This window comes from Nomascus leucogenys, chromosome 18 (genome assembly GCF_006542625.1).
Source record: "Nomascus leucogenys isolate Asia chromosome 18, Asia_NLE_v1, whole genome shotgun sequence".
NCBI classification, from domain to species: domain Eukaryota; kingdom Metazoa; phylum Chordata; class Mammalia; order Primates; family Hylobatidae; genus Nomascus; species Nomascus leucogenys.
Genome location: NC_044398.1, coordinates 24,468,745 through 24,483,250, shown reverse-complemented (window position 1 = coordinate 24,483,250; position 14,506 = coordinate 24,468,745). Strand labels below are relative to the sequence as shown.

Genomic DNA, 14,506 nt, shown 5'->3' with positions numbered 1-14,506 from the left:
TTTATAATGCCTCCCTAAGATATACAATGGAAGAATACTATTCAACCCTTTTTGGAAAAACAATAAACATATACAATTATGCACTGAATTGGTATGGCCATTTGAAAACTCCAAATTTTACAATCCCAAGTTTAGTTCTCAGTGTGCCTTTGACTAGGCCAGAGATTTTTCATGTTTAGATGATCTAAGTTTTAAAACATTAACATCTAAAATAAAACAATATCTTTATTTTTATTTATGAACATAATGGTAGATCATTTATTTTAAACAAATAATGAGATATCTCATTACGATATGATAAAGCCTAACTTTATTAATTGTAAAATGAGCATTGAGTGGAATCTTTTGTTCTTTTCAAGTATAAAAGGCACAACTGGGAATAACTTTATTTCTATAATCCTACAGTATGGGCTATGAATATAGGCTCTGGTATTAGAGGACCTGAGTTCCAGCCCAAATCTGTCACTTATCAGCCGGGTGAATTTTAGCCAATTATTTAACCTCTCTAACCTTGAGTTCCTGTATTTTTCAAATGGATAACAGAATTTAACTCGGAAAGCAACTGAGAGAACTAAATATGTAACGTATTACTATGTGGTAAGCTATTATTATTCAAGGAAATATTGTAAATATGTCCAATGTGGAATCAATTTTCGAATAAAAAAATTCTTTAAACAACACTAAGCCACTAGGATTAGTCTTAATGCCTTAGCTTAGAGAGGAACCAGGAAATAGGGACAGGAAAAATATATTATAGCTTTTGAATTATATATTATTTGTGTGTACCATATATTTAAAATAATCAACTAAGTTTAATTATTAACTATTAAGAGAAATACCTTATTATAAGAAAACTATTTCTACATTATAAGTTGTAAGGAGAAATTACATAACCTAATAAGAGGGGCTTCTAAAACGAAGCATATATGCCTACTAGAAATTATGCTAGTCTATATGTTAAAATTAAATTGGTTTATAAGGAAAATCTGTGATTATTTCAAATTGAGACAATAATTTAAACATTAAAATAACATAAAATGATTTAACATTAGATATTTAATTATATGCGATATCCCTAGAATGTTTGCTTGATTTATCGTATATTATAAAATGTATATTCAGGAAAATATTTACTGATTTAACTAATCATTTTCAATATAAAGGTGAACTTTCTTTTGGAAGCCAAGACAGATTATAATCCATTAATATATCTTTCAACAAAAAGGATGAAATCTTCCACTGGGTAGGCTGATAAACTCTTTCGTGTCAAAACTAAGCCTCTTTATCATGATAACCCAGAATAATGGTCGGCTGCTCTAGGCACTTTATCTACTTTACAGATGAAAAATCAGTTCTACTTTCATGGAATTAGATTAATGCCATAACAGGAAATACTTCTAGGGCTGAACTTGCTTCATGTCTTCAAAGCTGCCTGTAAATTTAAAGTACTTCCTGAACTCAAAAGATAAGACAGGAGAAGGAAAAAGAAAAACAGTACAGTGACCCTTTTACTGAAGGAAAATATTGCTTCCTGAAAAAGATGTTGAAAGCTACTTGCTAAGGGCATTATGCTCTAGAAAGCCTAGGGCAAGTCTGTTTCAGTGGAACATAAGGATTCTGGTCATAGATCAGATAGTTGCTATAAATCTGTTCTTTCTATAATCCTTTTTGATAAACTTAAAGTCTTCCCAGTGAAAGCTAAAATAATAACTTTCTCACCTTTTAGTATACACAGAATTGCTTACTCTTTTACATATGACATTTTATGAAGGATTACAGTTTTACACATTTGGGAAAATGCTGACTACAAACTCTAGAATTAAATTTTGGTTCAGAATGTAGATCAAAGGTAGTGAATTCAGTTGACACCTTATCAGGTAGTCTAACATAAAAAACAGGCCACATTATCTAGAACATATAAAAGAGTTTTTTGAATGGTGATGATACTGAAGATGATATATATAATAGATAATTAGGAGGAAAAGAATATTAACTGTCTGTATGCATTGAAACATATCCATATAAAATCAGAGATGAAAATAAAACTAATGATTATACAACCTAAAAAGAGGGGGTAAAGGAGGAAATGAACCCACCATGAAAACAGTAAAGAAAATTTAGAGAGAGAACACCATCTATCAATTTATGCATATCGGGTTGCTTACAACATGCTCATCACTATAGAGTATACAAAATAATAATATTCAACAGATGCATACTGAGCATAATAAATACCAGGCACTATGCTAGTTGCCAGAGGTAATATGGCTATTAAGAGAGGCAAGGCCAGGCGCAGTGGCTCATGCCTGTAATCCCAGTACTTTGGGAGGCCGAGGCGGGTGGATCACGAGGTCAGGAGTTCGAGACCACTCTGGCTAACACGGTAAAACCCTGTCTCTACTAAAGATTAAAAAAAAAAAATTAGCCGGATGTGGTGGTGGGCACCTGTAATTCCAGCTACTCAAGAGGCTGAGGCAGGAGAATAGCTTGAACTCGGGAGGTGGAGGTTGCAGTGAGCTGAGATGGCACCATTGCACTCCAGCCTGGGTAACAGGGGAGACTGCCTCAAAAAAAAAAAAAGAGAGAGAGAGAGGCAAGGACCTTACCTTCTTATTAGCTGGCATACTAGGAGGGTTTAAACAAGTTCATTACCAAATGGAGATAACTGCAACAAAGGAGACAAGCATGGTTATATAAGGTGGGGGTTGGAGGGATATTATGAAAATAGCTCATGGAGGAACAGGGAAAGCTATTTTAGATAGCTAACCAGAAAATGACTCTCTAAGAGGATGGCATTTGAGTTGAATGTTGAAGGTTATACATGAGTCAGCCCTTAGAAAACAGTGAAGAGCATTCCAGGAAGGAGTAAGAGTGAAGGACTTTCGAAGGAAAAGGGCTTGGTTGTTAAAGGAATAATCAATGAGAAAGAACTAGAATAAGATGATATTCGACAGGTAGGAGGAAAGCCATGTAAGACATATAGGGCTTTATACACCATGGCAGAAAGTTTGGAGTTTATTCTATGAGCAATCATTGGCAGCCATGAGAGGGATTTAAACATCAAAATGTTTTATGCTGGTTTGCATTTTTAAAAGGCCACTCCAGCTCTTCTGTGGAGAATGGTTTGAAAGGGTTAAAATGTAAAAGGAGATCAGTCAGGAGGCTATAGCAGTAGGGCAGGAGAAAAATACTAATGGTCTGTAATAGAATGGTAATTGCTGATAAAAGAAGAGTAAATGGGTTCCAGATATAAAGACAGGGACTTATTGAAGGAAAAGAAAAAATCAAGGATGACTCCTAGGGTTTGGCTAGGGCACATGAGTCAAATCCTACAGTGGTACCATATACAGAGATGTATTAAACATAAGAGAAACAGGATTGACACTGTATATTAAGATGTCTATTTGCATATAATAATCAAAATAACCAGTTGGTCATTAAGTTTGGAGATCAGAAAAGAGGTATGCGCTAAAAATATACATTTGGAAATAGTTTTTTGGATGGTACTTTTGGCCATGAATCTAACTAAGAAATCTATGACAATAAATACATAAATACCAAAAATATATAAACAAATTACAGAACTTCAGATTTTGTCAAACTTTTATTGGTCCAAATTTCTTCTTAGAATTGTTTACTGATTAAACATTGTTTTTCACTTATAATATTGCTTCTATCTTTTCTTTTTTCACTTGCTTAGTGTTATGACCACTTTGACTATTTTGTTAATTTTATTTAAAAAGGCTTTAGATTTAATTCTATTTTCTTGTTTTCTATTTTATTACTTTCCGTTTTTGTATTTATCACTACCTGTCCTCCTTTATTTTTCTTAGTGGATTCCTTAAGATTTTCTATATGCAAAACGTCATCTACAAATAGGAGTAGTTTCACTTCTTTCCAATCTTAATGCCATTTCTATTTATTGCTTATTTGCTGTGGCTACTACAATTTTCAGTAGAAATTTCATGACCCCTTGATCCTAAGATTGTCTCCTATGTTTTTCATAAAAGTTTTATCATTTTACATTTAAGTCTGTGATCCATTTACTTGATTTTTCTATCAGGTCAAGGTTCACTTTTTGGTCTTTTGGCCACTTTTCACTTTTGATGTCATGTTGCAACATTTTGAAAAGGCTATCTTTTCACCAATTAGTTGGCTTTATACCTTTGTCAAAAATCAGTTAAGCACATTTATAGGGGCATTTTAATAATTTTTTAACTAGAATTTTTTGTTATTTTCTCATTAGTTGCCCTAAGGGTTACAATATACATCTTAATTTATAATAATCTACTTAAGAGTCATGGAAACTTTTTTTTTTTTGGAGACAGTAAATGAAGACTAAGAGGATGAAGACCTTTATGATGATTCAATTCCACTTAATGAATAGTAAATATATTTTCTATTCCTTATGATTTCCAGGCTGGAGCATAGTGGCATGATCTTGGCTCACTGCAACCTCCACCTCCCAGGTTCAAGCGATTCTCCTGCCTCAGCCTCCCAAGTAGCTGGGACTACAAGCATTTAAAGACTTTATTATATTAATCTTCTTATTTACCATTCTGATTTTCTTCATTTCATCTTGTGAATTTAGTTTACCATCTGGTGTCCTTTTCTTACTCACTTCAAGAGCTTTGTTGCCATGCACCTCCTTTCTGCTGTTATCATCATATATATTACATTCTAATAAGTCATAGGGCCAAAATACAATTAAATACAAATTGTTATATGCATTTGCTTTTAAATGAGTTGAGAGAATAGTGAAGAAATATGTCACTATACTGTCTTTTGTAATTACTTACATAATTACCTTTATTGATGCTCTTTGTTTTTTGTGTATAGATTTAAATTGCTATCTGTTGTCATTTAATTTCAGCTTAAAGAATTTTCTTTAGTATTTCTTGGTGAGGCAGATGTTCCAGCAACGAACACTCTTAGACTTGCTTATCTAGGAAAATATTTCATTTTATTTTTGACATATTTTTGCTGGACATAAGGTTATTTGCTGATAATTTTTTTCTTTCAGCACTTTAAATATGTTATCTCATTACCTTCTGGCTTCATTGGTACCGGTGAGAAGTAAGCTGTTAATTTCGTGTTCCCCTGTCGTGATTTGCTGAGTTTAAGATTTTCCTTTTGTCCTTGTCAAATAGTCAAGATTTTGACTATTATGAGGCCAGGTGTGTATCTCTTTGCATTTATCCTACTTGGTGTTCAAAGAGCTTCCTAGATGTATAAACACATGTTTTTCAATAAATTTGGACTGGTTTTTGCCATTTTTTCTTCAAGTATTTTTTTCTGCCTTTATTTTCAGACATAATAGTAGTTATAGCATAGAACTGGGCATGAAAATATCTCCCCATTTACTAACCACATGACTGTGGATAACACACAACATTTTTTGTGTCTCAATTTTCTTACATGTAAAGGGGGATGAATTATACCAACCATATGTCACCTAATTCATAGAATTACTGTGAGGCTCAAGTTATATAATATCTAATTTAAAAACTAAACATTAAATAAATGTAAATGTATTTTTCCAAGGATAAAGTCTTCATCTATAAACCTTTGATCTCAGTTCCATCTAGTAGTTATCACTCTTCAACACTGCATTATCAGTCTTCTGTTCTATCATATCTTCCTTAGACAATATACAAACTCAAATCTCTTATATCTTTAAGCAAACCTTCCCTCTCACCCAACAGTCTTCACTCGATGTAATCTGCCTACTAGTACCATCTTTCTGATGGTATAGTGATTCTTAAACTCTCTGAGGTGAAGGCCAAGTTATTTTTTATCCTCTAGTCCAACACAGACCCATATACAGTGCTATTGTGCATAACTAGTTTACAGATTATATATAAGCAACTCACCACAGGTGCTCTCCAACATTCAAAGTCGTCCATTCCCTGTTCAATCAGAAATCTGATGATCGTGCACCAGGATGTTGGCAGTGTTAAACAAAATGTATAGGGTCCCATTAGTTTGGACTGAGCTCCTGCACTAGGCCCACCAGACCAAACCAAAATGGAGTCACTCAAGCTGATGTTCCACATCACTAAGCTAAAACATAGTTGTTTATCTTACTTTCCAAGAAATCAGGAGAAACAGATAATAGCCAGATCCCCAAGGAAACAGACCAGTTTTAGCTGTATAAAGAAGTCCCCTCTGCTTTAACCTTTATAAGAAAAGTAACTTTGGAAATACCAATCCACGTTTTGTTTTCTGTTTTTGCTTTCTTCAGCCCTTTTCTGTCTATAAAGTCAACTTCCTCTGCTCAGCTTACTGGAATATTCATTCTATTTAATAGAATGAGGTTGTTGTCCGATTCTAGAATTGCAAATAAAAACCAATTAACATCTTTAAATTTGTTATAATTTTGTATTTGCTGGAAGGGGGTGTAAACTTGTTAAACAGTTTCCAAATAGTCTCAAATTTTATATTTCATTCATTACAGACTAAGATCAAATAGTTCTCAGACTATACTTTTCTCTGATAATTTTTTTTCTATCACCAGTGGTGTAATCAAAACCCATTAGTCATTTTAGACAGCGATGACCTCGTATCTTTCATAACCATCCTTTTCTGTCTCTTCTGTTGATATTAATTTCTTTCTTCACTATTTAGGAAGCATTCCTTAAGATGTTATTTTCGGCATTCTTCCTGTATTCCAAACTCATTATGTATATAGACAATCATTTCTTCCCCTGGATTTACTAAAGGAGCCATGATTCTCTCAAGTCATGTAAAAGGGTAACCTCTATCTCATTTTACTCCACCACAGACAAATACTCATTTCCAAGGGCCTTTGCATCCTTTCCTACTTTCTTACTTATATCAGCCTCAACCTAGACTAATATAACACCTTTCTAATTAATGTATCTGTAACTAATCTTCCTCACCTCCAATTTAAAGACACATGGTCAAATTAATGTATCCAGCATAGTTTTGATCATAGTAATTCCCTGCGTACTCAAAGTACTTCATTGTTTTAGCAATCCATACCAGTTTCAAATTTTACCACTGTTACTCTCATCTGAATCAACTTTGGCAAGTCAACAATTCCTTTAATATAGCTGGCAACTGTAAACATTGGTAAATAGTTACTGAATGACTGACTTCAATGATTATTGGATTAAAATAATTTTGAAAATAAAAAAATCACTCTATACTGTTTATATCATGACTATATACTTTTATATTACTATTCTTACTTTACGAAAATCATCCCATAACCAATGCTATTTTCACATGTCTAATAATACTGCTGCTAGTTTTACTGTTGGATGAACTACATTCTAGCCTCCTGCTGCTACTGAGAAATGCATTAAAGTAGGTCACGTGGTTTTCTTCATGTCAACAAATGATGGCTCAATTAGGCAGATAAGTATCTACAGCCCTCAGCAGAATCTTCAGTCCATTCTTAGCAGTTTAGAAAAGCACTTTGGTTAGCATTAGAGCCAAGGAAAGGAACACTTGTAATTCTTTAAGCATTCAATTAAATTTTTTTAATTCAAGACTGGCTATTGAATGTTTCCAAACAAACAGTGTGGAAGTAGACATTCATCATGAATGAGCACTCTAAAATCTGGTGTGTATGTAAATTTCTTAATGAATGAGATTATGACATTTCTGATACACTCTTTGCAGTATAAACACTTATGGATGATCCATTTTGGTAATTTTGTCATCAACAGATGATTCTATGTTGGTTTGCTAATTAATGGGCAGTGTTTGCACGCACAGAGCCAAAGGCATTTCCAACTAAAAGATACATAGAGCTACTGCTGAGTCACTTTGTAAAGTAAAGCCTTCCAGTTCATGAAAGGAAATCTCAGGAATGCAAAGTAAAAAAGAAAAATCATGAAGCAAAAAGGTTCCAGAATAGACAAATACCTAAATATTTAGACATCAGTTTATCTACTCTTTTCTAAAAATTCAATCTAATGAATTAGATTTTTCCCACCCTAAGAAATTAGAAGTAATTTAAAAAGGAGGTTGAAGATGAAACACTACCAGCTCCAGAGCTGGTAAAATTATTAAAATGTATATATAAGTACTCAAAATATATAACAATTTGAGTAACTTAAAATAAAAGCAAATAAATGTATACACTTGAAGAGACTCACAGAATAGTCCTATAAGTAACAGACGTTATAGATGATGATCCCGTGTCATGAAGAAAATTGAATTGTATTCATGGAACTGATGAAGAAAGAAAGAACTACATCAATATTTGGAAGAGGAAAATTTAAAGAAGGGTTCACTTCGGCAATAAACGATTATAGATAAATGATACATTCCTAAACTAAGTTTCAATAATACTAACAGCAGTGCTAAATTTATGTAAATGAAAAAAATACTATAATCATTTATCTCTATTGCCAATATAAGGATGATCAATGTGAGATATCCCTCAATAGCATGGAAATAACAGATATTAATACTGCCTTTTAGTCAACCATCAACCCACTAAGTAGGATCAGATATGGAATATGTCCTGTCTGAATATATTAACAAATCTACAAAAGGATTATGCTGGGGGTTAGGGTAGTGTTGGTGCATTATGAAAGAGAAACAAAAGCAAATGTTTGTGCTACTTTAAAAAAAAAATAAAAATTCTGTTGCTCAGGCTGGAGTGCAGTGGTGCAACCATGGATCACTGCAGGCTTGACCCCCCGGGCTCAAGGGAGCCTCCCACCTCAGCCTCTCGAGTAGCTGGGACCTCAGGCACAAGCCACCGTGTCTAAATATTATTATTTTGGTAGAGACAGGGACTTGTTATGTTGACCAGGCTGGTCTTAAATTCTTGGCCTCAGGGATCCTCCTGCCTTGGCCTCCTAAAGTGCTGGAATTATAAGCATGAGCCACTGCATCTGGCCAACACTACTTATTAAAGAAGAGCTCAGGAAGGCTTTTGTCTATGGAATTTAATTTTTTCAGGTCCCTACTAAAGAGATAAATGTATCTTATTGATTGATTGAGATAGAGTCTTGTTCTGTTGCCCAGGCTGGAGTGAAATGTATCTTACTGATTGATTGATTGATTGATTGGAGACGGAGTCTTGCTCTGTTGCCCAGGCTGGAGAACAGTGGCACAATCTAGGCTCACTGCAACCTCTACCTCCTGGGTTCAAGCAATTATCATGCCTCAGCCTCCCGAGCAACTGAGATTACAGGTGCCAGCCACCACACCTGGCTAATTTTTGTATTTTTAGTGGAGATGAGATTTCACCATGTTGGGCATGCTGGTCTCAAACTCCTGACCTCAAGTGATCTGCCCACCTCGGCCTCCCAAAGTGTTGGGATTACAGGCATGAGCCACCATGCCCAGCCTCAGATGCATTTAAAGATTGATTTATTCAAGTCCCATTATCCTGACTGTAGTCGCCATTACATTCCAATGCAAGCTTGCCTAAAGAAACAGATATGCGGATTAAGCAGACACAAACATTTGGGCCCATGTGATAACTATATTTCCTACTATAAATAAATAAGGCAATCTATTGGTTTTTATAATCATTCTCTTGGAACCTGGTAAATGGAATCATTCTTGCCTCCTTTCCTTTTCTCATATCCAACTGTCAGCCCATCAGAAAAATTTTTGTGAGCTCTTCTTCCAAATATATCTAGAATCTGAACCATCTTTAACACTTCCACCATAAGTCTAAGCTACCATCATCTCTCACGTGGGCAGCCTCTTAATAGTTCCCCGTGCTTCAACACTTGCCCAACCACCATCTATTTTCTATATAGTAGCCACATCTTATAGACCTGGCTCATAGCTCCTTGTAGAACCCATCTCCTTCCACCCGCCTTGCTCTGTCTCAAACACTCCAGGCATATTTCCTTCTTAAGGCCTCTGCACTTGTCCCCTCTGCTTGAAATGTGCTTTCCCCAAACAGCTGTATGGCTTTTTTCTTCACTTCCTTCGGGCCTCTTCTGAATGTCAACTTAACCATCAAGTCATTCTCTACTATTTATTCCCAAGTATATATTGAGAGGTGGTAGAATGTAAGAATTAAAAGCTTAGAAGCAGCCTAAAGAAATGAAAATCGATGTTCTTTTTAAAAAATAATTTTTTATTTTTATAAAATGAAATGGGGTCTTGTTATGTTGACCAGGCTGGTCATGAACTTCTGGCCTCAAGCAATTCTCCCATCTCGGCCTCCTAAAGTGCTGGGATTACAGGTGTGAGCCATTGCGCCCAGCCAAAAATTGGTGTTCATACAAAAACTTATGTGCAAATATTCACAGCACCTTTATCAGTAATAGCTCCAAACTGGAAACAAACAAGATGTCTTTCAATAGATGAACAGAGGGAAGTGGGTGGGCAACATGAAGGATCACTGTGGTGACAGATATATTTGGAGCCTTGACTATATCAGTGTCAATATGATGGTTATGATATGTTTCTATAGTTTTGCAAGAAGTTACCTCAAGAGAAACTGAGTAAAAAGTACATGAGATCTCTCTGTATTATATTACAACTTCATATGAATCTACAAATTATCTCAAAATAAAAAAATTAATTAAAAAAAGCTTGGACACAAGCCAGTCTGATGGATTCAAAATCCTGGGTCTGCTACTTTTAGCTGTGAAACCTGGAGAAAGTTAACACGTCTGTGCCTCTGTTTCTTCATCAGTAAAATAGAGGTAATAATAGTACCAATCTAATCAGGTTGTTTGAGGTAAAGGAATTACTATATGTAAAGATCTTAGAATGGTATGTGGCCCAGAGTAAGTATCATATGAGTATTAGCTATTGTCGTTAATAATTTCAGAGAATAATGTCTGCTATACTGTCTATTTTAACATATGCTCCCGATTCACAGTATAACACTATCTGGTACATAATAGGCACTGGATAAATACTTGTTGAACATGAAAGCTCCTGATAGATGAATTTGCTTTTAGTGTACTGATAGAATCACTCTTCTGGATATCCAAGTTTGACAGTATCACTAGTCAAACATTTTTTCCTTTTGTATTTGTATAACTGATTATGGCATACCATAAACATTTTCTATATTAGACAGTTCCTGCTCCTCTTCTGGTCATGAAAACTCTCTTAGCTCAAAGTCTATTAATATTACACCTAACTTGACTGAAAGAACTGATAGATATTTTTTAAACATCTTCCTTCCCTACTCCCATGGCAGATATGAATTATGGTAATAAGACTACTTGACTAAAGAATATGCAAGTGTCTGCAAATAATTCTAACAATCTTTTTCATGCATACAAAAATTGCTCAGAATTAATTCTTAAAATTGGGGTAGTTTGTTGCAAGTTATAACTTCACTATATTAAACTACTATTATGTGTTGAATCTCAAATTGATTCTAGATAACATAATTTAATGTTGTAAGAGACATAAGGTCAATGTAATAATGCATTTCATAATTAGCACAAAATCAGTTTCCTAACTGAATAGTTTGAATAATTTTCAACTAAGAAGATTTGCTAAGTGTCTTTTATGACTCTCCACTATTAGTCTACTTTAAGATGTTTTCCCTCCAAGTTCTCTGTAACTTTAGGACAATTTATCTAAACTTTTCCATTGGCAATCATTTCAGTGTACAAAAAGTTCCAAAAATAAAAACACAGAAAATACCTTTATCCATTTTCATCTGTTGTTACATTTTTACCTCATTTTCTTTATCATCTATGTTCAGTTGTATTCTTTCTTTTTCTGTATGTATGCATAATATTCTCTTGTGATTGAGTTGAGATGCATTCTGGGCCAGAAACTGCATAGATAATGTTGTGTACTTCTCAGGGACAGATAAACACATAAGGAGGCAAACAATGTTCATTTGACTCTCACTGGAGGTGATCATTGTGATCACCCTGTCACTGTGTTGTCTGATTTCTCCACTGCATTGTTGCTGTTTTTGTCTTCTCCCACACAACATTTCAAGACCATGTAAATATTCTGTTCTTTGTCGACATATCTGTCCTCTTAGATGTTACAACCGTTGATGATTTTTGCCTGATCTAATCTTTAACATGATGACTGCAAAATGAGGTTTTCTCGTTTTGTTTTTTCCCAACTCTAGCACAACCTCCTCCACATTTGCTGGTCAACTTTCGGCATGCCATTGTAAGCAAACTATCTTCATTTTCTATCCATCCACCCATCGGTGATTGGAATGGTCTTATAAAATTCTTTATTTCCAAAAGCTTATAATTCATTACTGTATTTAATTATTTGATGCTCAAATTGTCCTAGATTTTACCAGTGGGGAACTCTTTAAGCTAGATTCTGTATACTTAACAAACAACTTATCTTACTTTTTAGCATTTCCTTACTTTTTGGCATTACAACATGTTCTAGGTTCATCTTGTACCTACCCTGCCCCGGACTGAAGCCAGTCATTTGAGTGAAGAGCTTTAGTTTTAGTAGGCATTAGGGACTGAACTGTGCTCCTCAAAAAATCATAATCAGGTACTAATCCTATAAACGTTAGCTTATTTAGAAACAGGGTCTTTGGAAGTTAAGATAAGGTCACAATGAACTAGAGTGGGCCCTAATGAGTGGATTACTCTGATAAAAAGAGTAAAATTTGGACAGATAAACATAGGGTGAATGTCATATGACAATGAAGGCAGGAATTGAAGTTATATTGTCACAAACCATCAAGCTCCAAGGATTATGCACAACCACCAGAAGCTAGGAGACAGGCATGGACAGGTTCTCCCTCTGCCTTCCCAAGAAGGAACCAACCCCACAAACACCTTCGGTTTGGAGCTCTGGCCTCTTGAACTATGAAAGAATAAATTTCTGTTAAGTTTGTGGTAATTTATTACAGCAGCCTTAGGAAACTAACAGTGGGAAATAACGCTAGGTGTGTCACTACTACTTTTATGACTTTGCTCCTTTGCTCTTTCAGCAATAGAGCTAAGAAATATGTGAATGTCTCTTCACACACACACACACATACATATACATACACAAAAATACATGCACACACATCAACAGATACATACACACACAGAAATGTCCATATTTACACAGACACCTCCAATCCAATTCCTCTACACAGAGTTCTTACCTGTCTTCCTCCTGTCTATATGTTTGTCCCTTTTTCCATAGTGAGAACCCAGGCTCACTCATTTGCTCAAAATAGTCTCTGATTTAGTTTACCCATACCATTAAAATAAACCTACAGGCCGGGCGCAGTGGCTCAAGCCTGTAATCCCAGCACTTTGGGAAGCCGAGGTGGGCGGATCACAGGTCAGGAGATCGAGACCATCCTGGCTAACACGGTGAAACCCTGTCTCTACTAAAAATACAAAAAATTAGCTGGGCGTGGTGGCGGGCGCCTATAGTCCCAGCTACTCGGGAAGCTAAGGCAGGAGAATGGTGTGAACCCAGGAGGTGAAGGCTTGCAGTGAGCTGAGATCGCGCCACTGCACTCCAGCCTAGGCGACAGAGCCAGACTCCGTCTCAAAAATAAATAAATAAAATAAAATAAAATAAATAAATAAACATACAAAAATGAGTTCAGGATTTGTTTGCAATTCTTCATTTCTCTCCCACCCACCCCAAGCTAAGGACATATAGTTGAATCTGGTGTTCATAAATTAGTCCTCATTTCTTCCTTCATTTCTTTCTCCTTTATCCCCCTTCGGTATGGATACAGTATTCATTTTACTTTAAAATTGAGTTTATCAATGAGAAGACATGGACACAGGGAAGGGAACATAACACACAGGGGCCTGTTGAGGGTTGGGGGGTTAGGGGAGGGATAGCATTAGGTGAAATACCTAATGTAGATGATGGTTGATGGGTGCAGCAAACCACCATGGCACATGTATACCTATGTAACAAACCTGTACACTCTGCACATGTATCCTAGAACTTAAAGTATAATTTAAAAAAAGATAAGTAAAAAGAAAAACAAACAAAAAAAGAGTTAAGCTCATTTGTTTGTTTATAATTTTAGGTCCCTGTCCCAGTGATATCATTTTTATTTAACTGTTCGAATATGTTGGACATCAACATGCTTTCAAAAGTTGAAACTATGCCCAGAAAGTATACCCCAATATCCAAGTCTCACTCCCTCCCACATCCCTTCCACCTCACTCTCCCTTCTACCTCTTGTAACTAATTTTATTGCTTTCTGCTTTATCCTTCCTGAACATACATTCTTTAATACTCCCTTTTTCTTGTATGACAAGTAGCACTATGGGTATTTGTTTCTGCTTTTTGTTTCATGTAATATTTCCTGGAAATTACTCCATATATTTATAAAAACAGATAGCTTTTATAAACATAGTAGTCTATTATGTATGTTCCAGAGTATATTCAACCAATCTTCTAGAACTGGTCATTTATATGGTTTCCAATATTTTGCAATTATTAATAATGCTGCATGAATAACCTTCACAAAATTATTTCCAAATGCAATACAGACTGAATTTCTCAATTATACTAATTCCTATGGTGCAGCATTTTATGTTTAATCTCATATATAATGGGGGCTGTTTTAAAGGAATAG

General features: G+C 35.1%; 1 protein-coding gene across 3 annotated transcripts in view; it reads right to left on the bottom strand.

Moving 5' to 3' along the window:
• The window catches only part of ADK (adenosine kinase), a 581,536-nt gene that overhangs the window by 288,099 nt on the left and 278,931 nt on the right, over window positions 1-14,506 (bottom strand). The gene's annotated exons all lie outside the window — the stretch shown is intronic.